The sequence below is a fragment of the Carcharodon carcharias genome, chromosome 27 (assembly GCF_017639515.1).
Source record: "Carcharodon carcharias isolate sCarCar2 chromosome 27, sCarCar2.pri, whole genome shotgun sequence".
NCBI classification, from domain to species: Eukaryota; Metazoa; Chordata; class Chondrichthyes; order Lamniformes; family Lamnidae; genus Carcharodon; species Carcharodon carcharias.
Genome location: NC_054493.1, coordinates 9,264,959 through 9,290,706, shown reverse-complemented (window position 1 = coordinate 9,290,706; position 25,748 = coordinate 9,264,959). Strand labels below are relative to the sequence as shown.

General features: G+C 44.0%; 1 pseudogene; it reads right to left on the bottom strand.

Moving 5' to 3' along the window:
• LOC121270151 overlaps window positions 1-25,748 on the bottom strand; it is a 44,281-nt pseudogene that overhangs the window by 5,502 nt on the left and 13,031 nt on the right.

Genomic DNA, 25,748 nt, shown 5'->3' with positions numbered 1-25,748 from the left:
TTGAAGGTGGTGGCCTTCCCATGTGTCTGCTGCCCATGTCCTTCTGGATGGTAGATGTTGCAGGTTTGTCGAAGGAGTCTTAGTGAGTTTTTGCAGTGCATCTTGTAGATGATGTCACTGTGGATCACTTGTGGAGGGAGTGAATGTTGAGGGTGGTGGATGGGGTACCAATCAAGCAAACTGCACTGTGACGCATGATGTTCAGCTTTGGGGGTGTTGAAGCTGCACTCATCCAGGCAAATGGAGAGTATTCCATCACACTCCTGACTTGTGACTTGTAGATGGTGGGGAGGCTTTGGGGAGTCAGGAGGTGAGAGACATGTCGCAGAATTCCCAGTCTTGACCTGTTCTTGTTGCCACACTATATATATGGCTAGTCCAGCTCAGCTTTTGGTCAATGATAACCCCCAGGATGTTGACAGTGGGGAATTCAGTGATGGTAAAGCCATTAAATGTCAAGGGGAGATGGTTGAATTCCCTGGTTGGAGGTGGTCATTGCCTGGCACTAGTGTGGAATGAATATAACATACCACTCATCAGCTCAAGCTTGGATGTTGTCCAGGTCTTGCTGCATATGGACACGGACTGCTTCAGTTTCTGAGGAGTCGTGAATGGTTCTGAACATTGTGCAATCATCAGCCAACATCCCTATTTCTGACCTTATGATGGAAGGAAGGTCATTGATGAAGCAGCTAAAGATGGTTGGCCCAGGACACGACCCTGAGGAACTCCTGCAGCGATGTCCTGGAACTGACATGATTGACCTCGACCAACCACAACCATCTGCGTTTGAAGAAGGAAAAAACAGATCCCAATGAACATGGTTCAGTCCTGAAAGTGGTTAACAGCAAAATAAATGTACAAGAGTTACTCGTGAACTCGCTTGTGTTTCAGTAGGTTGGCTGACTGAGTGAATCCCCTCCCACACTCAGAGCAGGTGAATGGTCTCTCTCCAGTGTGGGTGCGCTCATGTCTCAGCTGGTTGGCTAACTCCATGAATCCCTTGCCACACTCAGAGCAGGTGAATGGTCTCTCCCCAGTGTGAATTCGCTGGTGTGTCAGTAGATGGGATGACCGAGTGAATCTCTTCCCACAGTCGGAGCAGGTGAATGGCCTCTCCCCGGTGTGAATTCGCTGGTGTTCAGTGAGATTAGATGATTGCTTGAATCCAGTCCCACAGGAAGGGCACCTGAATGGTCTCTCATCAGTGTGAACACGTTGATGGGACATCAGTTCCCAAATACTTTTATAACAATTCCTGCAGTCTGTGCATTTAAAAGGTCTCTCCCCAGTGTGAACTCGCTGGTGTGTAAGCAGGTTGGATGACTGAGTAAATCCCTTCCCACACTCGGAGCAGGTGAATGGTCTTTCCCCAGTGTGAACTCTTTGGTGTGTCAGCAGGTGGGATGACCGAGTGAATCCCTTCCCACACTTGGAACAGGTGAACGGTCTCTCCCCAGTGTGAACTCGCTGATGTGTCAGCAGGTGGGATGACTGACTGAATCCCTTCCCACACTCAGGGCAAGTGAACAGCCTCTCCCCAGTGTGAACTCGCTGGTGGGTCAGCAGGTGCGATGACTGAGTGAATCTTTTCCCACATTCAGAGCAAGTGAATGGTCTCTCCCCAGTGTGAACTCGTTGGTGTATCAACAGGGTGGATGACTGAGTGAATCCCTTTCCACAGTCCCCACATTTCCACAGTTTCTCCCTGTTGTAACCACACTTATGTCTCGACAGGCCAGATGATCGGTTGAAGCTTTGTCCACACACAGAACATGTGTACAGTTTCTCTCCACTGTGAACGGTGCTTTTTCCTTCCATGTTCAAAGGCTGATGATATTTAGGTGACAATAAATTGAGCAACTCTGTCAGATCCTGATGTGATATTTGGTTTGAGTTTCCTGACTGCAAATCCTCTGCTTCTAATATCCTGTGAAATTGATTTAAAACAGATAAAAGGGAGTAAGAGAGACCCCATAAAAACACAAAAGCAGCATGTGAAATTGAGCTGATTGGATCTGGTAATTTGTGGAACTGGTACAAGGAAAAAGTGACCAAGAAAGCTGCCAGATTGTCACAAAAAAGACAATTGGTTCACAAGTGTCCTTCAGGGAAGGGAACCTGCCTCCCACTCTGGATCTGGATGCACACAAGAGTCTGTGAGGAGAGAGGGAGAGGGGGTTAAGGAGAGGGATTTTATATGTTTACAACTTGACTAGAACTTTAACAGAATCTCCCAAATCTTCAAACTCAACCATGTAGAAGGACCAGGTGGTGGGTGCATGTGAACACCATCGCCTCCAAGTTCCCCTCCAAATCACACACTGTCCTGACTTGTCTGATGTCCGGTATTGGATGAACAGAAATGTCTTTCATATAATTGCTGGGAAGAATTTTTAAAAATTCATTCGTGGGATGTGGGCATCTCTGGATAGGCCGACATTTATTGCCCAACCCTCATTGCCCTTGAGAAGGTGCTGGTGGGCCGATCAAATTGGCTGAAGACTGGCATCTGTGATGCTGGCGACCTTTGGAGGAGGTCGAGATGGATCATCCACTCAGTACTTCTGGCTGAAGATTGTTGCAAATGCTTCAGCCTTACACACTAGAACACCTAGATCCCTCTGCACCTTGGAATTCTGCAGTCATTCTCCATTTAAGTAACATTCTGCTTTTTTATTCCTCCCACCAAAGTGAACAACTTCACATTTTCCCACATTATACCCATTTGCCAGATCTTTGCCCAATCACTCAACCTATCTATATGTGTCTGCAACCTCCTTATGTCCACTTCACAACATACATTCCTACATATCTTCATGTCATCTGCAAATTTAGCTACAATGGCTTCACTCCCCTCATCTAAGTCATTGATATAAATTGTAAAAAGCTGAGATCCCAGCACAGATCCTGTGGGACTCCATTCATCACATCCAGCCAATCAGACAAAGACCAACTTATGCATACTCTTTGTTTTCTGCCAGCCAGCCAATCTTCTCTCCATGCTAATATGTTACACCCTACACCACGAGCTTTATTTTTTGTGATAACCTTTAATATGGCATCTTATCAAATGCCTTCTGGAAATCCAAGAACAGCATGTCTACAGGCCCCCCTTTATCATCACCAAGACTGCCCATTTCCACCTCAGTAACATCATCCAACTCCATCCTCGTCTCAGTTCCTCTGCTGCTGAAATTCTCATCCATTCATTTATTACCTTTCGACTTAACTATCCTAATACAATCCCGGCCAGCCTCCCACATTCAGCCTCCCTGTAATCTTGAGGTCATACAAAACTCTGTTGCCCATGTGCTTACTCCATCAAATCGTGTTCACCCATCACCACTGTGCTTGCTGAGGTACAAAGTTTCCAGGCTAAGAAGCACCTAAATTTTAAATTTATAATCTTTGCTTTCAAATCCCTTCATGATATCGCTCCTTCCTATCTGTTTGATTTCCTCCAGCCTCATACCCTCCAAGATGATTCTTAAAACCTATCTCTGAGCAAACTTTTGGTCATGTGCACAAACACCTCCTTCTGTGGGCTCAGTGTCAAAAGTTGCTTCATAAAACTCCTGTGAAACACTTTGGAGTTTTCAATTACACAAAAGGCGCCATATAAACACACGTTGTTGTTGATTTGGACATATGTCACCATTCCTTCATCATCAGAGTGAAATTCCTGTAACTCCTTATCTCACAGCATTATGGGCGCACTTGCACCACACAGACTGCAAAGGTTCAAGGTCAAACATCATCTTCTCCACAGGTAACAGCGTTAAACAATTCTATGACTCAATGATTCTTTACAGACATTCCCTGTTCATAAGCATGTCCCCTTCCTTTTTAAGTACTCCATGCTCCGTCATCATTTCTTTCATTTGCAGACATTTCCGGATAATCTCAATGTTTAGAGACGCTCCCTAACCTTTATCACTTTCCCTCCATTTACAGACGCTTTCTGAACAAGCTAACACTGCGCATGCGCTGGGCCTCGCCTGCCTCACTCCAGAGTCAGACCCGAGCGGGAGAAACCGGAAACCGGGCATTCGCGGATAATGTTCACGGTTTTCTAGTCGCTTCTTAGGTAGAAAACGTTGCCGGTTTTATTTTGGGCTCTGGATCGCACTCGGTCTTTGTAAAAACCTCCATTTTAAACCTACTCGCTCGAGCTCTCTTACCATCTGTCGCCATCGCCTGCGCATGCTCAGACCACAATGCCCAGGTAATGATTGACGGCAACTCGGGACCAATAGGAAGAGGAGGCGCGGCTGGAGTACCGCCTGGAAGCGGCTAGTCCTCCAACCATTCGGAGTGAATGAGGGGCGGGGCTGAGGCCGGAACTCGAAATGAGGACTCGAAACGTCAACTTTGCTCTTCTCCGCCGATGATGCCAGACCTAAGTTTTTCCAGGCAATTCTGTTTTTGTACCGGATCTCCCTCATTGGCTGAATCTCTGCATCATTTTGGAAGCTGAATTGTCTCAAATTCCAGGAGAAAACTGGACCTTTCTGTTTGTGGCTTTAAACAACTGACCCTGTGGGTGTGGTGCAAACATTTCAACATTTGTTACTGAATAGATTCAGTCAGGACAGACAGCAGGAATTATTAAGGGAAATTAGACAGTGTAGTGTATGTTTTCCTTCGAAGCCATCCCTTGGAGAACAGTGTGAATTAGTGGAAGAATTCGCAGGCTGCTTAAGCCCCCTTCCGTGTCTGGAACCATTTAATTCCAGCCGATTTGTTGTTCCGGCTTCAACCGGGAGACTTTGAGAAGCTCCCACATCATTGGAGAGAACAGCCAGACATACCAGACACAACTATCCTGCCTGATGTCAACCCAGAATGAGCTAGGAAGACATCTCCACTCGCTAGGACTGTGTGCAGAGGGGTTTCTGGCTCAGAGGCGGGAATGTTTCATTTTTATCAAAAACCCTAAATCCCTCAAGTTCCATTTAACTGACAGGGCCTCTTCGTTTCTAAATCCACTTCATTGTTTAAATAAAGTCTTGATTTTATGTTTGCAGCCTAATGGTGACACTTACATCATCTAACCACTCCCTTCCTTGTGAGAGTGCAGAACTACAATAGCTGAAAAGCCACACCCTTGTGTATCCTCTACCAAGCCTCTCCTCAACCCCTCAGAATCAAACTATTCCTATATTTGCCCAGTGTTTTCATTATACTGCAATGAAAGGTCTCTGTTTATTATGCTTATTTATTGTGAATCTAATAAAGCTGCTTCAATGGTCATTCTAATTCAGTATGCATTATGTTTAATCTTGGGCTATGATGTCTGCTTCTGTTTCTGCTCATCTTCAAGTTCAGTCTGGATTTACTGGAATGAACTTTCTGTGGTCAGAATTCAGTTAAACAACCTGTTCATCTGCAGGTATTCTCTCCCTGATGCCTGTGTTAGTTATGCAGTCGTTGTTTAATACTTCGTCAGCAGCCTCTCAACTCAAGGATGACATTTACTCAGGGTGGTGAGTTTCTGCCATGGGTGTTCTTTTGACTGAACAGACGGATTCTTGACCTGCAGCTTTTTGGACTCATGGGGCAGGAATCCATGAAGTATTGGGATCTGGAGTGCAGAATTTGCTTCCATTTCTTTCCTTCTCTGCTGCTGCTCTGCCTCATCATGAAGACATGACTCAAAGTGTGATGCAGCTTGTTGGGAAAATTGTCTCCATTCTGAATAATTGGGAGAAAGCTCCTCCAGGTCATTAAGGTCAATGCTGCTGCACTTCAAGATGAGCAGGCTGCAGAAAATTGGTTTGTATTTCATTAAATATTGAAGTTTCAGTGGTGATATGATGCTGGTTTTTAAAATGATCAATGTGCTTGTGAGAGTAGATACAGAGAAATTATTTGCTCTGCTGGGGGATTGAAAACAAGGAGGCAGAATCAAAACAATAGAACCTGAAGTGAAATCAGAAACAACGTGTTCAGACAAAGGTGATGAAAATCAGGACCAACCTCCCCAAAAAGCTGTGGATGCTGGGGGTGGGGTAGGGATTGTGGGTGGGGGTGGTCAATTGAATTTTTCAAGACATGAATCGATTGAATTTTGTTAAGTAAAGATAGCAAAGTAATTTGATCAAAGATGGGAAAAAGGAGTTGTGGTTGTCATGTGGCTGTAAGACACTGTCTTTAATATTTAACAACACAAGTGAATTATCGAACTTCTCTTCACATTTAAATGTAAATGTTTTGATAATGTTTCTGCTCAGTTTCAAATCAGGGTCCTTTTGCGTGTTTGGTGAATGTGATAACCACTACAGCACAGAATCACTGCGCTGCCGAAACCCAATAGATCTGTCCACAATGTTAACCTGCACCGTCATGAAGCAGCACTTTGGGTCTTTGATTTGAAGAAATGGAATTCAGCTGCTATAATCAGTAATGCTGGAATCAGACTGATTTAGCAATGTCATCATAAAATGACACAGCACATTAGGAGTCAATTCGGCCCATCGTGTCTATGTCAGCTTTTTACAAAAAACTTTCCAATCAGTCCCAATTTCCTTCTCTTTTTCCAGAATCCTGATTTTTCTCCCTTTCAAGTCATTGTCCAGTTCCATTTTGAAAACTCTGAGTGAAGGGAAGCAATATTGAAAGATATTAACAAGGATCATTAACAAGGTTTCCCTGACCTAATGACATGAAGAGTTGGATTCGAGATTCTCATATAGTTTTTGAACAAAAAAAGTATTAATGAAGCTGATTTCATACTGAAATTTCAAAAGAAGTTTAATCAGACCAAGCATGCCCTCATTTTTCTCAGTCACTCTATACAATCCAATCCCCCCCCTTTCTGTATAACCTTGAACAGATGCCATTATAGGAAAGGGGTAGTGTGGCCGAGTGGTCTAAAGCTCCAGCCTCTTTGGAGACATGGGTTGGAATCCCACCGCTGCCGGAGTTTCAGACAGTTCATCTTTTCAGTCAATTTAGCCAAATTCTTCCATGTGTGTCCGGGACATGTGCAGTGCTCCATTCTGGTGGAAAGATCGAGGAGAAGCAGCAGAAATTGCAGGGCAGCCAGGAATAGGTGGAGCTGCATGTCTTCATTCGCTGCTGTAACCATTGTATGCTCTTAGGTACAGAACATTAAAAGGTACATGGTGCTTGTGTACAGAGCTGAGCGGTTAAGGTAATTGGGTTTGAAATCCTTCAGAGTTTTCTGATACAAGTTCACATCCTGCCAGACTACATTTCTCAGTGCTTCTGATTTAAGAATGATTTATTGAATTAATTATCTAGTAAATGGACGAAAAGATTTTCCAAATGCTCCTGTGTATTTTTCATTTCCGTTCTGTTCATCTGCAAGCATTCACCAAAGTTGCAGGTGGAAATGGAACAAAAATGGAGCCAATTTGATGACACCCATGCTTTCTGGATGTTTGTCTCCCCTGACGCCTTTGCCACTCTCGATGTCTGTGTGTGTGTTCCTCACCATGTGTCAATGTGGTTCAGTTCCCTGAGCGGGTAAACACATTTTTACCTTCGCAACCTTGACTCACTTCCATTATGTATCTTCATGGAAATGGCACAGAGAATAACAGTTGGTTTAAAAGGTGCAAGAGGAGATTGACCTTTCTGTATTCTTTCAGCAGTTGGCTCCATAGCTCAGTGATTAGCGCCTTGGCCTTGTAAACCAGGGATCATGAGTTTAATCCTTGCTAGACCTCCAGTTGAATTTAGCTTCTGCTGAGGTTAGCTGTGGGGGAGAAAACAAATTGGCTTTTAGGAGATTTGGGCAACAATGATAGCAGATAAAGCATAATTTCATCATAGGTGAAGGTGTTTGATTTAAAAATTGGTAAAGTGAGTAGTTACGCGATGAACTGAAAAAGCAGGGAGGTTATGCTTCAGTTGTACTGTGCACTGGTGAGACCACGTGTGCAGTAGTGGTCTCCTTCTTTAAGGAAAGATGCAAAGTTAGAAGTAGTTCAGAGAAGGTTTATGAGACTAATACCAGGAATGGGTGGGTTGTACAAGCAGATTCTCTCTATTCCTACATATATTACTGACATAGTTATGCATTGTAAATGGGACAGATTAGGCTTGTATCCACTGGAGTTTTGAACAGTAAGAGGTGACTTAATCAAAACCTTTAAGATCCTGAGGTGTCTTGATAAGGTGGGTGTGGAGAGGAAGTTTCCTCTTGTGGGAGAATCTAGAACTGGAGGTCACAGTTTAAAAATAAGGGGTCGCTCATTTAAGACAAGAATGAGGAGGGTTTTTTCTCTCTTGGAGACCCAGGAGTGTTTGTAACTCCTTTCCTCCAAAGGCATTGGAAGCAGAGTCCTTGAATATTTTAAAGGCAGAGCTAGAATTTTGGTTAATGAGGGGGTGAAAGGTTATTGGGGGTAGGAAGGAGGTTACCATCAGATCAGCCATGATCTTATTGAATGGTGGAACAGGCTTGATGGGTCGAATGGCCTACTCCTGCTCCTAGTTCATATTTTTACATGTTCTTTGAGTCCAGGCTGTTTACCAACTCAGTGCCCATATGTCACAAAGTCGAGAATGTTTGAAATTTTCACTGAGCAACATGTAAACAGACAATGGATTCACTCGGTGCGATGGTGTGTTCCAGTTCTATATGTGCAATCACAGAATCAATTTCTATTTGTTGCTTTAAACCCAATATTTCTAATGGGTTGGATGTGATGCACGTTTGATCTAACTTATCTCATTTTCTTTGAAATAAATATTCGTAAAACTATTTGCCTGGGACCTTACTGGAAAATCAGCAGGGCTGGCAGTGTTTGGACTACATTTCCTTGTAGCCAAAGGACACAAAGCAAAACTGTGTCGGTAATATAAGTAGAAGCAGGTATAGAGAGAACGTACTTGGCCCTAGATGGTGTCAAACCACCAATGTTTGGGTTAACAGCTGAATTTGCTAAACAAGATGTTACACAAACACCCTGTGACCCAGTGGTTAGGAGTCGGTGCTCTCAACGCCCAGGTTTGATTCCCAGTCTCGCTGTTGTGCAAAATATCACAAACAGAAACTAATTACTGATTCAAAAAAGTCTATCAACCCCAACACCTCATCCCCTTCCCACAGCACCTTCCCATACAATCGCAGGAGGTGTAATACCTGCCCCTTTACCTCCTCCTTCCTCACTGTTCAAGGGCCCAAATACTCCTTCCAGGTGAAGCAGAGATTTATTTACATTCCTTTCAATTCTGTCTACTGTATTCACTGCTCCCAATGTGGTTTCCTCTATGTTGAGGAGACTAAACGCAGACAGGCTGCCTACTTTGTGGAACACCTTCACACAGTCTTCAAGCATGACCCAGACCGGCCTGTCACTTGCCATTTCAATTCACCATCTCACTTTCATGTCCTCAGCCCTCTACAATGTTCCTGTGAAGCCCAATGCAAGCTGGAGGAACAGCACCTGATCTTCTTTACAGCCTTGTGGGCTCAGCATTAAGTTCAACAAATTCACGCCATGAACTCTGTCCTCCATGTTGTATTTTTCCACCCACCATCATCCCCTCGCCCAAGAGTCAGTCTGTATCTTGTTCTCAGACAGAGCTGACCCTTTGGGCAGGATTTTCCGGCCCACCTGCCGCCAGGATCATCCGGTCCTGCCGAAAGTCAATAGACTTTTGGCTGGTCCGCAAATCTCCCGCAGCTGGTCCCGCCATGACGGGGCCACAAATTCCCAAACTCTTGCTGCAATTAGCACATTCAGCTACTTTGCTTCCAGACAGTGCTGACATTTATTCTGCGATCAGCACCTGCTTTAGTCGTGAATACTATCATTATCATTCCCTTTGTCTTCTGTTCCATGACATCTTTGTCATTTATTCTCTCCAACATATGCCTGACCTTTTATTTTGCTCCACCTGCTCCCTCCCCTACTCCTTCACCAGCATTAAAACCATCACATTCCGAGTTCTAAGAAGAGTCACATGGATTCGAAACGTTAACCACATCCCTGTCTCCACAGGTGCTGCCAAACCTTCTGAGTTTTTCCAGCATTTTCTGTTTCTTTTGTCAGATTTCCAGCAGCTGCAGCATTTTGCTTCTATTATAAAAAAAAATCATATTCGACACAAACAATAACTCTGTTTCTGTCTCCACAGATGCGAACAGACCTGTTGATAACTTTAGTGCCCTCTGTTTTTATTAGAGCACGAATTACTGGCTTTATCATAATATAAAATATGTAGCAAGTTGGCGAAATAAGTGGAATGATGGGCAGAGTTAAAGTTCCACATGGATGATATTAGACAGAACTGGAAATGTCTGACATGGAGAGTGGGAGTTAAAAGGTGTAACATGAAAGTGGAAGAATTTGATGTCAGTCAAATCCTTTTCATGGTGAAAGTCTGCCATGCACTACCTTGTAAGTTTCACAGGAGCTGCAATGATTAGGTTGGTGGATTTTGGATGTGGAAATTTGCATTTCTACAGCTTCTGGTACTATTTCGCCACACTGTCGATCTCATATTCCAGCCAATAGCAATGGTTGTTTTAATTGTCTGAAGAAGTAATTTGTGTTCTATTTGAACATGTCATTTTGTAGGAGGTCTCTGTTGAAAGTGGTCTGGAATGAAAAAACAATGGCAGAACTAACCTCGATAAATTCTATTTCAGGGCATTTTCCATGATGGTCTAGTGGTTAGCGTTCTCCACTCTCAGCACCATAACCTAGGCTCCATTGCCAGTCATGGAATAAAGATTTATTACTCCTACTAAAAAGACATGCTTTAATTCCTGATTGAAAACAAAAAACGCAACAGCTTTTTCAGAATCAGTGGAGTGAGTTGAAGTTTCCCATCAGAACCTGCTCCAGGTCAAGAACAAATACAGATACTGAGCTGGAAAGTAAAAGAAAAAAAAAAGGAGGGCTGTGATAGGTTGCAAAGTTTTGGCTGTGGAGATGTTGGTGCAAGGCAGAATATGAGTGGGAATGGGGCAGATTTTACTGAAGCATTGTGTGTAGTTCTGAGAATGGCACCTTAGAAAGGATCAATATTGATCATGTAAACAGCACTGTGCCAATCCACCAGGATTGGGATGTAAGTGGACATTTTACCCTCCATAAGATTGAGGTCATTCGAAACAGCTGCATCTAAATTTGCAGCAAGTCCCATTTCCCTATCACCTCCGTGTTTGCTGACATATACTGGCTCCTGGTCAAGCAGTATCTTTAGTTAAAATTCTCCTCCTTGTTTTCTAATCCCTCCATAAACTTGCTCATCCCTATCTCTAATCGCCCAGAATCTCAAAACCCTCTGAGATATCTGCGCTCATTCCAAATCACAATTGCACCACTATTTGTGACTGTGGTTTCAGTTGCCCAGGCTCCAAGCTCTGGAATTCCCTCCCTTCATCTCTCTGCCTCTTTACCTCATTCTCTATGTCACTCTTCTCCTTTTAGACACTCCATAAAACTTACCTCTTTGACCAAGCTTTTGGTCATCTGATCCAATATCTTCTAATGCGGGTCAGTGTCATACTTTGTTACGTAATGCTCCTGTGGGATGTTTCGCTGTGTTAATGGCGCTGTATAAATAAAAGTTGCTGTGGCTGTATTGGTTAAGGAGAGCATTGCAGTGCTGGAGAAAGAGGATGTCCCAGAGGGTTCAAGGGCAGAATCAATTTGGCTAGAGCTAAGGAACAAAAAGGGTGCAATTACATTGCTGGGTGTAGTCTATATGCCACCAACTAGTGGGATGGATGTAGAGGAACAGATCTGCAGGGAAATTACAGGGAGGCGCAAACATCATAGAGTAATTATAATGGGGACTGTAATTACCTCAATATTGACTGGGATAGTGTAAACAGTGGAGAGGGGAAAGAGTTCTTAGTGTGTTTTCAGGAGAACTTTCTATGGCAGTGTGTGTCCAATCCAACAAGCAAGGAGGCACTTCCAGAACTCGTTCTTGGAAATGAGGTGGGCCAAGTAGATCAAATGTCAGTGGGGGAACATTTAAGAGACAGTGATCATTGTATTATAAGGTTCAGGATGACTGTAGAAAAGGACAATGGGCATAAAAGCAAAATACTGTGGGTGCTGGAAATCTGTAATAAAAAACTTGAAATGCTGGAAAACCTCAGCAGGTCTGACAGCACCTGTGGAGAGAGAAACAGAGTTAACATTTCGAGTCCATATGGCTCTTCTTCAGAGCTAAAGAGAAGTAGAAATTTGATGAAAGTTATACCGTTTAAGGGGGTGGAGCACGTGAAGCTGGATAGAAGGTCAGCGATAGGTAGGGACAAAGGAGAGACTGACAAAGATGTAAGGGACAATAGGCAATCCAGAGTAAGAATAATTAACTGGGGAGAGCCAATTTCAATGGGACAAGAATGGAGCTGGGCTGGATAGACAGGAACCAAAGGTTGGCAGGAAAAGCTGTAACAGAATAATGGGCTACCTTCAAAGAAGAATTGGTCTGGGCAGTCAAGCTATATTCCCTCAAAAGAGAAAGGTAGGGCAAACAAATACAGAGCTCCCTGGATGAAAAATGAGATAGAAATTAAGATTAAAAAGGAAAAACTGTGATTATCAGAGGTGTCAGGTAGAAAATACAATTGAGAACCAAGCAGAATACAGGAGGTTCAGAGGAGAGGTGAAGAAGCAAATAAGAGAAGCGAAGCGGGATTATGAGACAAGACTCTCAGTCAGGGAATGAAGCTTACAGCAACATTCAGTTAATGTTGGGAATCTGAATTAAAACTGAATATGCTGCAAATACTCAGCAGGCCCAGCATATATGGAGAGAGAAATTGAGTTGTATTATGATCCCTGCTGATGTTACTACTGGACAAATCATATATTAGAGTGGAACACGGCTTGATAGATCCTAATTTTTATTTTTTGTTTAGAAACGTGGAGGGCAGCTACTAAACAGAGTCACAGAAGTCAGCTGATGAACTTTTAACAAAAGCATAAAGCATTTATTAAACAAGAAAAGATTAACTATATTACAATACTCCTTCACCCACAACTATATCTTTTCAGATATATGCAGATTTGTAAGGATGACACAAGTTACAAAGGCTATCTTATACTCTAATGTTCACAGTTAGTACACACTCTATGTAAACCAATAGGAGACTTGTGGTCAGGTGCACCACACTCTGAAACCAAGTGACAGATGCCACCCCAAACAGATGCAATGGATTTTCATCAAATCCTCCTTCCCCAGACACTTATCACACCATGAGCCAACCGGTCTCAATGAACTCGATCTTTGCTCTCAAAGAACCTGCATGGAATCTTCTCCCAAATGACATGTGTTAAGACCATAGCCCATAAGACATAGGAGCAGAAATTAGGCCATTCGGCCCATTGAGCCTGCTCCGCCATTCAATCATGGCTCAGATGCCTTCCACAAGGTTCCACCTCCAGGATTTCAAACTCTCCATCTGATGTACCAATCCCCTGGATCGCCACGTTCATTCAAGCCTTCTTCCACACACTCTCTCTCTGGTTCAGCCATGCCAACAGAACACCACTGCTTCACATGCCATAGTAAAGGGTTACAGACCTTCAACTGTCTACTTGGATCATCTGACTTCTTGCAAGCCTATTTTGCCTTAAGTCTGCTTGCTGCAGCTTTCTCCCCTTTAAGCCTGGAGCCTTCCTTTCTGCTCCTTGCTTTCACTTGCACTGAACAGGATCTTTTCCAGATTCCTGTCCTTGTCCTTAGATTTAACTGTCCTCTTAGGACCTTTCCTGTTCTACTCCCTGATTTTGGGGACTTTCTTCTTTAGTTTTTGGAACCTGCTCCTGAGTGTTCCATCTCCTGTGTCTAGCTTCTCCTGGCACTTGACTTCAACTGAACTCAAACTGATTTCTCTGTGTCTCTCTGTCTGGGTCCCCTGTTGCTAGGCAACACCACCATTTTTTTTCTACCTTGTGTTTGTTTAACTCCCCTTCAAGAGTCGTAAAAACCTAATTGAAATGCAGGCATCGTTTAAAGTGAAACTGACACTCAAGCTCCACCCTTTCTTAACACACAAATACAGAAATACAAAACAAATTTAAACATAAAGCTAAAACTCATTCCTAACATCCACAAATACAAATATATCTTACTTAAACTATCTCTACTTCCTAACAGTTGCAGCAGCAAGTAAATGAGGTGGGGTGAAGACAGGTGGCGTTATGGAGATTGAAATATCTGGTATTAGCGATGGTTTGGATATGTGGTCAGAAGCTCATCTTGGGGTCAAATCTGACACCAAGATTGTGAAGAGTGTGTTTCAGCGTCAGGCAGTTCCCAAGGAGAGGGATGGACTCGGTAGTTCGGGAAAATAATTTGTAGTGGTGACCGAAGACAATGGCTTCAGCCTTCACAATTTTTAACTGGAGGAAATTTCTGCTCATCCAGTACTGGATGTCGGATAAGCAGTTTATAATTTAGCTACAGTGGAGGAATGGAGAGGGTTGGTGGTGAGGTAGAGCTGGGCATTGTCAGTGTACATGTGAAAACTAACACGGTGCTTTTGGATGACGTCACCTAGTGGCAGCATGTAGATGAGGAATAGGAAGGACCAAGGGTAGATCCTTGGGGGACGCCAAGAGCATGAACTTTGGAGAGGAAAGGACAGTTGAGATGGAGTGGTAGTTTGCAAAGATGATGGGGTCAAAGGTTGATTTTTAGGATGGGCGATGTCAGTGGATTTAAAGGTGAGAGAAACAGTACCAAAAGAGAGAGAGAACTGCTAACAATATCAGCTAATGTGGGGAAGATGAATGATCAGAAGCTTAGTGAGAATAGGGCCAAAGAAGTAAAAGGTCAAGGACAAGATGAGCTGTGAGGCCATAACAGGAGAAAAGAGCAAAACTGGAAAAATATGTGAGTTCAGGGCTCAGATATGAGGGACCTTTAGAGACAGTTTGTCCCAGTGGGCTAGTGGAAGGGAGGGGAGCAGCAGAGGCAGCTGATTGGATTGTCTCAATCTTAGTGACAAAGAAGCTCCATGAGCTCCTCATACTTGTTGTTGGAGATGAGGATGGAGGAGATGGGGAGAGGGAGAGCCCTTCAAAAGTAACTAACTTACGTTTGAAATATTAAGACTCAACACACTGTATTTAACATAAAGATGATTTATTTTACTTTTATCTTCAATATCAGCAGACACAGACCACAATGAACATGGTTCAGTCCTGAATGTGATTAGCAGCAAAATCCAATCACTTGTGAACTCGCTGGTGTTTCAGAAGGTGGGACATCTGAGTGAATCCCTTCCCACACTTGGAGCAAATGAACGGTTTCTCCCCAGTGTGAAGTCGCTGGTGCATCAACAGGTGGGATGACCGAGTGAATCCCTTCCCACACTTGAAGCAGGTGAATGGTATCTCCCTAGTGTGAACTCACTGGTGTCTCAGCAACGTGGATGACTGACTGAATCCCTTCCCACACTCAGAGCAGGTGAACACTCTTTCTCCTGTATGAGTGCACTGGTGTACATTGAGTTGAGATGATTGCCTGAACCTAGTTCCACAGTAAAAGCACCTGAACGGTCTCTCATCAGTGTGAACATGTTGATGGAACATCAGCTCCTCGGAGCTTTTATAGCATTTCCCACAGTCTGCGCACTTAAAAGGTCTCTTGTCGGTGTGAACTCTTTGATATGTCATCAGGTTGGATGAATTAATGAATCCCTTTCCACACTCAGGGCAGGTGAACGGCCTCTCCCCAGTGTGAACTCGCTGGTGCGTCAGCAGGTGGGACGAACAACTGAATCCCTTCCCACACTCGGAGCAGATAAATGGCTTCTCCCCAGTGTGAGTTCGCTGTTTTACAGTGAGGTCAAATAAATGCCTGAAACCAGTCCCACAGTGAGAGCACCTGAATAGTCTCCCATCAGTGAGAACTCTTTGGTATGCCAACAGGTTACATGAATGAGTGTCTCCTTTCCCGCATTCGGAGCAAATGAATGGCCTCTCCCCGGTGTGACTGTGCAGAAGAGTTTCCAGTTTAGATGGGTGATTGAATTTTTTCCCACAGTCCCCATATTTCCACACTTTCTCCCCATTCTGGCTGAATTTATGTCTCACAGGTCAGATGATCGGCTGAAGCCTCGTCCACACACCGAACACGTGTATGGTTTCTCTCCGCTGCAAACTGAGCTTTTTCTTTCCATGTTCAAAATCCAACGATATTCAGGTTACAATAAATTGGGCGACTCCATCAGATTCTGAAGTGATATTTGGCTTCAGTTTCCTGACTGAATCCTCCCCTTCTAATACCCTGTGAATTTAATTTAAAACAGAGAAAAGGGAGTGAGAGAGATCCCACTAAAACACAAAGGCAGATTGTGAAATTGAGCTGAATGAATCTGGTAATTTGTGGGGCTGGCACCAGGAAAAAGTGACCATGAAAACTGCTGGATTTTCATAAAAACCCAACTGGTTCACTGATGTCCTTCAGGGAAGGGAACCTTCCAACCAGACTGGGCCTATGCAAGACTCTGACCTCCATGGTAGGAGAGACAGAGAGAGGTGATAAAGGCAGTGTGTGAAGGAGAGGGATTTTATATACCGACAGTTTGACCATAACTCTAACAAAATCCCCTAAACCACTAACCTCCCACCACCTAGAAGGACCAGGGAAGCATGTGTATGTGCACACCATCACCTCCAAAGAAGAAGAAGAGAAATGATCTCTAATGCAGGAAAAGCAATTCCTGACCATGGGAAGATAAAACTGGTAAATCAGCAGTGAATAGCCAGGGGATAAGCAGCAGTGGAAACCTCAATTAGACACAGCTGGTAGGAATAGCTGTAAAGCACCAAACATGGTTAAAAGATACCCATTGCTAAAGGCAGAGGAAGTTACACAATGGCAGGGATCGAGGACAGCAGAGGTGAAACAGAAGGAGAGATGGACATGGATTCAGATCCACAGAAAAGGAGCCACACCAGCCGCAGAGCAATGTAACCACAGCACAGCACTAAAAGCACTAAATTGTCAATGAATGTTCAATAATACTCACCTCTGAAACAATTTTAGTTTTCAATATTAAAATCTCCTGCTGGAGTCTGCAGCTGGAAAGATATCAGAAGCACTGGAGTTAGAGAAAAATCTGGCAGTTTTCAAATTTGCTAATTCCCTGTAAAGGGAGATTACAAAATATGTAAACATAGTCGAGGTTAGAGAATTAGAAGAGACAAACATTTCTCTTGGTTTGAGTTTGCTGTGTGTAAATCCTCAACTTCTAAACTCCTGTAAAAGGAATTTCCAAAATCCATTCCTTTCAGTCCAGGATAGAAATTCACAACAATTCAAGAGACCCCTCTCTTGCCCAGGATTACTTAAACAAGGGCATAGGTGCATTGGAAGCAACTCTGAGAAGTCTTGCTTGGCTGTTCCCTGGAATGAGGGTATTTATCTTCTGAGGGAAAGTTGAGTTGGTTGGGCCGATACTCATTGGAGTTTAGACAATGAGAGGTGATCTTATTGAAACATGCAAGATTCTGAGATAGCTTGGATAGACACTGAGAAGATGTTTTCCCTCACAGAAGGATCTAGAATCGGGGGCACAGTTTAAAAACAAAGGATCTCCCATTTAACACTGAGGAGGACAAATTTCTTCTCTCTGAGGATTGTCAGTCTTTGGAATTCTCTTCCCCAGTGAGCAGTGGAGGCTCATCATTGAATATATTCAAAGCTGAACAGCCATGACATTACTAAGAGGGGAAGCAAACTTGATGGGCCGAATGGGTGCTCCTAATTCTGATGCTCTTATTTTTATGTTCTTCAGACATCCACCCATACACCCTGCAGCATTTTGCCCATCCTTTAGTCTGGGCCTATCATTAGCTCTTGTGCAAAACTTCTTCAAGGTAGGCATTTCTTGAAGAGGAGTGGCAGTCAATTAAACACAGAGATAAAAACGAAAAACTGCGGATGCTGGAAATCCAAAACAAAAACAGAATTACCTGGAAAAACTCAGCAAGTCTGGCAGCATCGGCAGAGAAGAAAAGAGTTGACGTTTCCAGTCCTCATGACCCTTCAACAGAAGTGAGTGAATATTAGGAGAGAGGTGAAATATAAGCTGGTTTAAGGTGGGGGAGGGTGGGGGGAGAGAAGTGGGGGTGGGGTGGTGCGGTTGTAGGGACAAGCAAGCACTGATAGGAGCAGATAATCAAAAGATGTCACAGAAAGCGGGTTTTAGTAAACACCTTGTCAAACTCTTTTCTTCTCCACCGATGCTGCCAGACCTGCTGAATTTTTCCAGGTAATTCTGTTTCTGTTTGGATTTCCAGCATCCACAGTTTTTTGTTTTTATCTCTGTGTTTAATTGACTGCCACTCCTCTTCAAGAAATGCCTACCTTGAAGAAGTTTTGCTCCTCTCTGTGACAAGATATCCGAATCTCTCTTTTGCCTTGTTCACCTTCATTGCTTTCCATTTCTCTCCTGGTGTTTGACAAGTTGTTTACTAAAACCCGCTTTCTGTGACACCTTTTGATTATCTGCCCCTATCTCTGCTTGCTTGTCCCTACAACCACACCACCTCCCCCACACTTCTCTCCCCCACCACCTTAAACCAGCTTATATTTCACCCCTATCCTAATATTCACTCAGTTCTGTTGAAGGGTCACAAGGACTCGAAATGTCAACTCTTTTCTTCTCTGCCAATGCTGCTGAGTTTTTCCAGGTAATTCTGTTTTTGTTTTGGATTTCCAGCATCCGCAGTTTTTTTGTTTTTATTTCTATTGGTGTCCTCTGGTTCTAATCTTATCTAAAATATGACTTGCTAGAAACAGCCTTTATTGCAGATCTTCAGTTTTAATGTGTGCAAGCGCCTTTACTATACAGAAATGCTTAATACAGTTATTAGAATTATTTATGAACAGAGGACTTAAAAGCAGGAGTAGGCTATTCAGCCCTTTGAGCCTGCTCCGCCATTCAATAAGATCAGGGCTGATCTGGTTGTGTTTCAACTCCAATTTTCTATGTGTCCTCTATAACCTTTAACTCCCTTGTCTATCAAAAAATCTGTCTAACTCTGCCATAACCCAGCTTCTACTGCTTTCTGGGGAAGATAATTCTACATTCCAGCAACCCTTCAAGAGAAAAACTTTCTCCTCATCTCAGTCTTAAACGGAGGCCTCTTATTCTTAAACTGTGTCCCCTGGTTCTAGTCCCTCCTACAAATGGAAACATCGCCCCAGTATCTGCCCTATCAAATTTGTGTCTTCCACATCTGGCTTCCCTCTATTTACATTCTCCACCTCGGGCCTGAAATGTATTATTCACTCTGTAGCTTCAAAGATTATTTCTTTGTCAGTGCAAACATTTCCATGATATTCTTTCTCCTTGTAACCTACCTAAGAATTATCTTCATCAAGGAGAACATCAATATAAGAATTAACTTCACCTGTAAAATCAGGAGGAAAATAATGGCTGAAATTATCCAAGGATGTTGTCCTGTATTATATAATATCTTTCGCTGGGGCTGTTCACAAGGGTGGCAGTATAACTCTCAATGTTGTTTTTTTGTTGTTTCTCTGCCAGATGTTATTCAATATTAATTTAAGGTTCAGAGAAAGGGGTGGAATTGGACAGCCAAAACTGCTTGCAGTCCCTTAAGGGTAATGTTCACTTGAATTTCTGGAACATTGTGGCTCTTATCCCAAGTATTGATCAAGTTGGTCGTTGTAAGGCAAAATGTTGTCCACCTGATCAGACAGGAAGCATCCCCATGTGTATCTGTGAGCATATGTTTGTGTGTGTTTGTGTCTGTCTGTGTGCCTGTGTATGCGAGTCTTGTTTAAACCTGACATTTACACACGCAGACCCGACTTCTCCTGGAACAACATGAAGAGTCTGCTGCTTTCCAGATCCTTCCTTTCCCTTCACTATTATCCTCAAATAGTTCACAAATTCCTTTTGTACATCATCCACCAACACGTCTACGTTCTCCATTTTAAATACTCCCATCGATCAAACCAACAGAGAGCAATGAGATTGCTGCTGTCACAGGATTCAGTTGTGAATTATCAACTTGATTTTAAGGCTTCCTGAAGTACATACGAGTATATGACTTAGGAGCAGAAGGAGGCCACTCGGCCCCTCAAGCCTGCTACGCCATTCTAGAGATCACGGCTGATCTGATTATAACCTCAAATCCACAGTCCTGCCTACCCCCGATAACCATTCACCCTCTTGTTCATCAAGAATCTATCTAGCTCTGCCTTAAAAATAATCAAAGACTCTGCTTCCACCACCTTTTGAGGAAGAGAATTCCAAAACCCACAGCCCTCTGAGAGAAAAACATTTCTGCTATCTCTGTCTTAAATGAGCAACCCCTTGTTTTAAACAGTGACGCCTAGTTCTAGATTCTCCCACAAGAGGAAACATTCTCTCCACATCCACCCTGTCAAGACCCCTCAGGATCTTAAAGATTTCAATTAAGTTGCCTCCCACTCTTCTAAATTTCAATGGATGCAAGCCTGACCTGTCCAGCCTTTCCTCATAAGACAACCCGCCCATTCCTGGTATTCGTCAAGTAAACCTTCCTTGAACTGCTTCTAACGCATTTACATCTTTCATAAATAAGGACACCAGTACTGTACACAATACTCCAGATGTGATCTCACCAATGCCCTGAACAACTGAAGCATAACCTCCCTACTTATGTAATCAATTCCCCTCACAATAAATGGTAATATTCTATTAGCTTTCCTAATTATCTGCTGTACCTGTATACTAACCTTTTGTGATTCATGCACTAGGTCCCTCTGAATCTTAGAGCTGCTCAATCTCTGACCATTTAGATAATATGCTTCTTTTTATTCTTCCTGCCAAAATGAACGATTTCACATTTGCCCATGTCATACTCCATTTGCCAGATCTTTGCCCACTCACTTAACCCATCTATGGCACTTTGTAGCCTTCTTACGCCCTCTTCACAACTTCCTTTTCTACCTATCATAGTGTCATCAGCAAATTTAGCAACCATTCCTTCAGTCCCTTCATCCAAGTCAGTTATATAACTGGTAAAATGCTGAGGCCCAAGTGCTGATCCCTGTGGCACACCAGCCGTCACATCCTGCCAACCAAAAAAAGACCCATTTATGCCAAATCTCTGCTTCCTGTTAGCTAGCCAATCTTCTATCCATGCCAATATGTTGCCCTCTGCACCATCAGTTTTTATTTTCTGCAATAACCTTTGATGTGACACTTTATCACTGATCCAAATCTGCCCACCTAATCACCATCTATGTTCCAGATTTTAATATTATTGTTCAGGGTAGAAAACGTACATCATTTAATCCCGTTAAACCTGATTCAGCACAAAATACTACAAGAGATTGTCTTTAAGATCCGTTTTTTTTTGTTTATGTGTAGTTCTGAATGATAACAGTATTAAACCTCTCCCTAACCTGTCCTAACCCTTCTGCCGGTTTCATTTATTGAAACCAAGGACTCGCCTTGTTCTAATGGTGACATTCCCTGTCTGCCCAGTTATTCCTTTAAGTCACATCTTGAATTGGAGAGAGCAAACGTAAACTGGGCGACCGCTTTGCAGAACACCTGCGGTCTGTCCGCAAGAATGACCCAAACCTCCCTGTCGCTTGCCATTTCAACACTCCACCCTGCTCTCTTGCCCACATGTCTGTCCTTGGCTTGCTGCATTGTTCCAGTGAAGCCCAACGCAAACTGGAGGAACAACACCTCATCTTCCGACTAGGCACTTTACAGCCTTCCGGACTGAATATTGAGTTCAACAACTTTAGGTCTTGACCTCCCCCCTCCATCCCCACCCCCCTTCTGTTTCTTCCCCATTCCTTTTGTTTTTTTCCAATAAATTATATAGATTTTTCTTTTTCCCTCCTATTTCCATTATTTTTAAATCTTTTATGCTCCCACCACCCCCACTAGAGCTATACCTTGAGTGCCCTACCATCCATTCTTAATTAGCACATTCGTTTAGATAATATCACCAACTTCGACACTTATGTGTTCTTTTGTTCTGCCGTCTGTGACATCTTTTGATGATCTGCTTCTATCACTGCTTTTGCCTACAACCACACCAACCCCCTCCACTTCTCTCCCCCCACCCAACCCCCCCGCCCACCCACCACCTTAAACCAGCTTATTTTTCAACCCTTCCTGGGATTCACCTAGTTCTGTCGAAGGGTCATGAGGACTCGAAACGTCAACTCTTTTCTTCTCTGCCAATGCTGCCAGACCTGCTGAGTTTTTCCAGGTAATTGTTTTTGTCTTGAATTGTTTGTGGCTTGTTTCATCATGTTCCCAAATTTCACATAAATATGTTGAAATGTTTGCTCCACACCCACAGGGTTTCATCTGTTCAAAGCCACAAACAGAAAGATCCAGTTTTCTCCTGGAGTTTGAGACAAACCAGCTTTCAAAATGATGCAGAGTTTCAGCCAATGACGGAGATCCGGGCTCAGCCCCGCCCCTCATTCGGATTGGTTAGAGGGGCAGCAGCTCCCTTTCGGACCGCAAAACTGCCCCTGTTCCTATTGATCCGGAACTGCCGTCAATCAGCCGGACGTTGTGAGCTGGAGCTTGCGCAGTGTGGCTGACGGCCTTGCGGGAAGAGGCGCCTGTTTGTTCTGGAGAAGCTGAGTCAGAGCGAGGCGGTGGGTGGGAGGATTTGGAAACACTTTGTGGATCCGCAAACCCTGAGGAATAATTGTCAGCTCCTGGTTTGCAGCTGCGGGGCTTCTCCCTCCCGGGAACAGGCCCAGGTTAACGGCAGAGATAAAAACAAAAAACTGCGGATGCTGGAAATCCAAAACAAAAACAGAATTACCTGGAAAAACTCAGCAGGTCTGGCAGCATCGGCGGAGAAGAAAAGAGTTGACGTTTCGAGTCCTCATGACCCTTCCACAGAACTAGGTGAATCCAAGAAAGGGGTGAAATATAAGCTCGTTTAAGTTGTGGGGGGTGGGGAGAGAAGTTGGGGGGTGGTGGTGTGGCTGTAGGGACAAACAAGCAGTGATAGAAGCAGATCATCAAAAGATGTCACAGACAACAGAACAAAAGAACACATAGGTGTTCTCTGTCTCAATCTCTGGTGATAGACTGTCCACCAATATATCCATTAGAAGCCTACCGACTCCCACAGCTACCTCGACTACAGCTCCTCACACCCCGCTTCCTGTAAGGACTCCATCCCGTTCTCTCAGTTCCGTCGCATCTGTTCCGATGATGCTACATTCAAAAACAGTTCCTCTGACATGTCCTCCTTCTTCCTTAACCGAGGTTTTCCACCCACGGTCGTTGACAGGGCCCTCAACTGTGTCCGGCCCATCTCCTGCGCATCCGCCCTCACGCCTTCTCCTCCCTCCCAGAAACATGATAGGGTCCCCCTTGTCCTCACTTATCACCCCACCAGCCTCCGCATTCAAAGGATCATCCTCCGCCATTTCCGCCAACTCCAGCATGATGCCACTACCAAACACATCTTCCCCTCACCCCCACTGTCGGCATTCTGTAGGGATCGTTCCCTCCGGGACACCCTGGTCCACTCCTCCATCACCCCCTACTCCTCAACCCCCACCTATGGCACCACCCCATGCCCACATAAAAGATGTAACACCTGCCCCTTCGATTCCTCTCTTCTCACCGTCCAAGGGCCCAAACACTCCTTTCAAGTGAAGCAACATTTCACTTGCATTTCCCCCAACTTAGTCTACTGCATTCGTTGCTTCCAATGCGGTCTCCGCTATATTGGAGAGACCAAACGTAAATTGGGCGACCGCTTTGCAGAACACCTGCGGTCTGTCCGCAAGAATGACCCAAACTTCCCTGTCGCTTGCCATTTCAACACTCCACCCTGCTCTCTTGCCCACATGTCTGTCCTTGGCTTGCTGCATTGTTCCAGTAAAGCCCAACGCAAACTGGAGGAACAGCACCTCATCTTCCGACTAGGCACTTTACAGCCTTCCGGACTGAATATTGAATTCAACAACTTTAGGTCCTGACCTCCCTGCTCCATCCCCACCCACTTTCTGTTTCTTCCCCCTTCCTTTTGTTTTTTTCCAATAAATTATATAGATTTTCCTTTTTCCCACCTATTTCCATTATTTTTAAATATTTTTAAATCTTTTATGCTCCCCCCACCCCCAATAGAGCTATACCTTGAGTGCCCTACCATCCATTCTTAATTAGCACATTCGTTTAGATAATATCACCAACTTTGACACCTTTGTGTTCTTTTGTTCTGTTGTCTGTGACATCTTTCGATGATCTACTTCTATCACTGCTTGTTTGTCCCTATAACCACACCACCCCCCTCCACTTCTTTGCCCCCCCCACCCCCCCACAACACCTTAAACCAGCTTATATTTCACCCCTTCCTTGGATTCACCTAGTTCTGTGGAAGGGTCATGAGGAGTCGAAACGTCAACTCTTTTCTTCTCCGCCGATGCTGCCAGACCTGCTGAGTTTTTCCAGGTAATTCTGTTTTTGTCCAGGTTGACGGCCGCCATCCTGGGTCAGCGAGTGGAGGATGGTTCACATCAGAGGATGGGGGAGGGGGGACAATAAATAAGAGGTTACACTTTGGGCTCAAATCAATGAGAAATCTGATCTTTGGGAAGGAAGGAAACCCTGGGAGGTGGGCGAGGAGGATTCAGAAACACCCGCTGGAGGCCCCAAACCCCCAAAAAGACTCATTGATTTTATTATCAGTCTGCAGACAGGAGCTGGAGAACTGAACCCAGGCAGAGGAGAGGGAGGGAGAAAACTGGGAATGGAGGAAAGAAATGGTGAGATGGGTTTGGATTTCAGCCCGGGGAGGAGTCAGAGTGTGTGGGATGGGAATTTACAGCTTTGGTGTGACGAGAGGAAGAAATGGTCCATAGAAACTCGAATTGTCTTAACTGAATTTCAATCCTCAACTGAAGGAGATGACTTTTGTGATCACATTTTACAGGGTATTGGAAGAATGCAAAACTCAAACCAAACATCGCATTGAGATCTGGTTGAGTCCCTCAGCTAATCGGCAGTTGAATGTGAGAGGAGAAATGTTTGTTTGTTCTGTCTGCAGGAAAAGATTTCGAACATCAGTGTAACTGGAAAAGTACCGAGACACACACATACCTGAGTGAGAATGTTCCAGTGCACTGACTGTGGAGAGAGCTTTAACCAGTTACACAACGTGAAAAAAGAACACACCATTTACACCAAGTGGGAACCATACATGTCTCCTGCGTAAACAAGGCTTCAACTCATCATTCAACCTGGAGAGACACGAGGATACCCACACCACGGGGAAACCGTGGAAATGTGGAGACTGTGGGAAAGGATTCAATTACCCATCTGAATTGGATATTCATCGACGCAGTCACACTGGAGAGAGGCCATTCACCTGCTCTGAGTGTGGGAAGGGATTTGCTTACTCATCCAGTCTCTACACACACCAGCGTGTTCATACTGGTGAGAGGCCATTCACCTGCCTTGAATGTGGAAAGGGATGTAATGCTTTATCAAGCCTCCTGATTCACCAGCAGGTTCATTCTGAGCAGAGACCTTTTCAATGTTCTGACTGTGAGAAGAGCTTTAAAAGCACAAAGGACCTGCAGAGACACCAACGCATTCACATGGATGTGAGGCCTTTCACCTGCTCAGTGTGTGGAAAGGGATTCACTCAGTCATCTCACCTTCTGACACACCAACTTGTTCACTCTGATCAGAGACCTTTTAAGTGTTCTCACTGTGAGAAGAGTTTTAAAAGTAAAAATGATTTACAAGCCCATCAACGCACTCACAC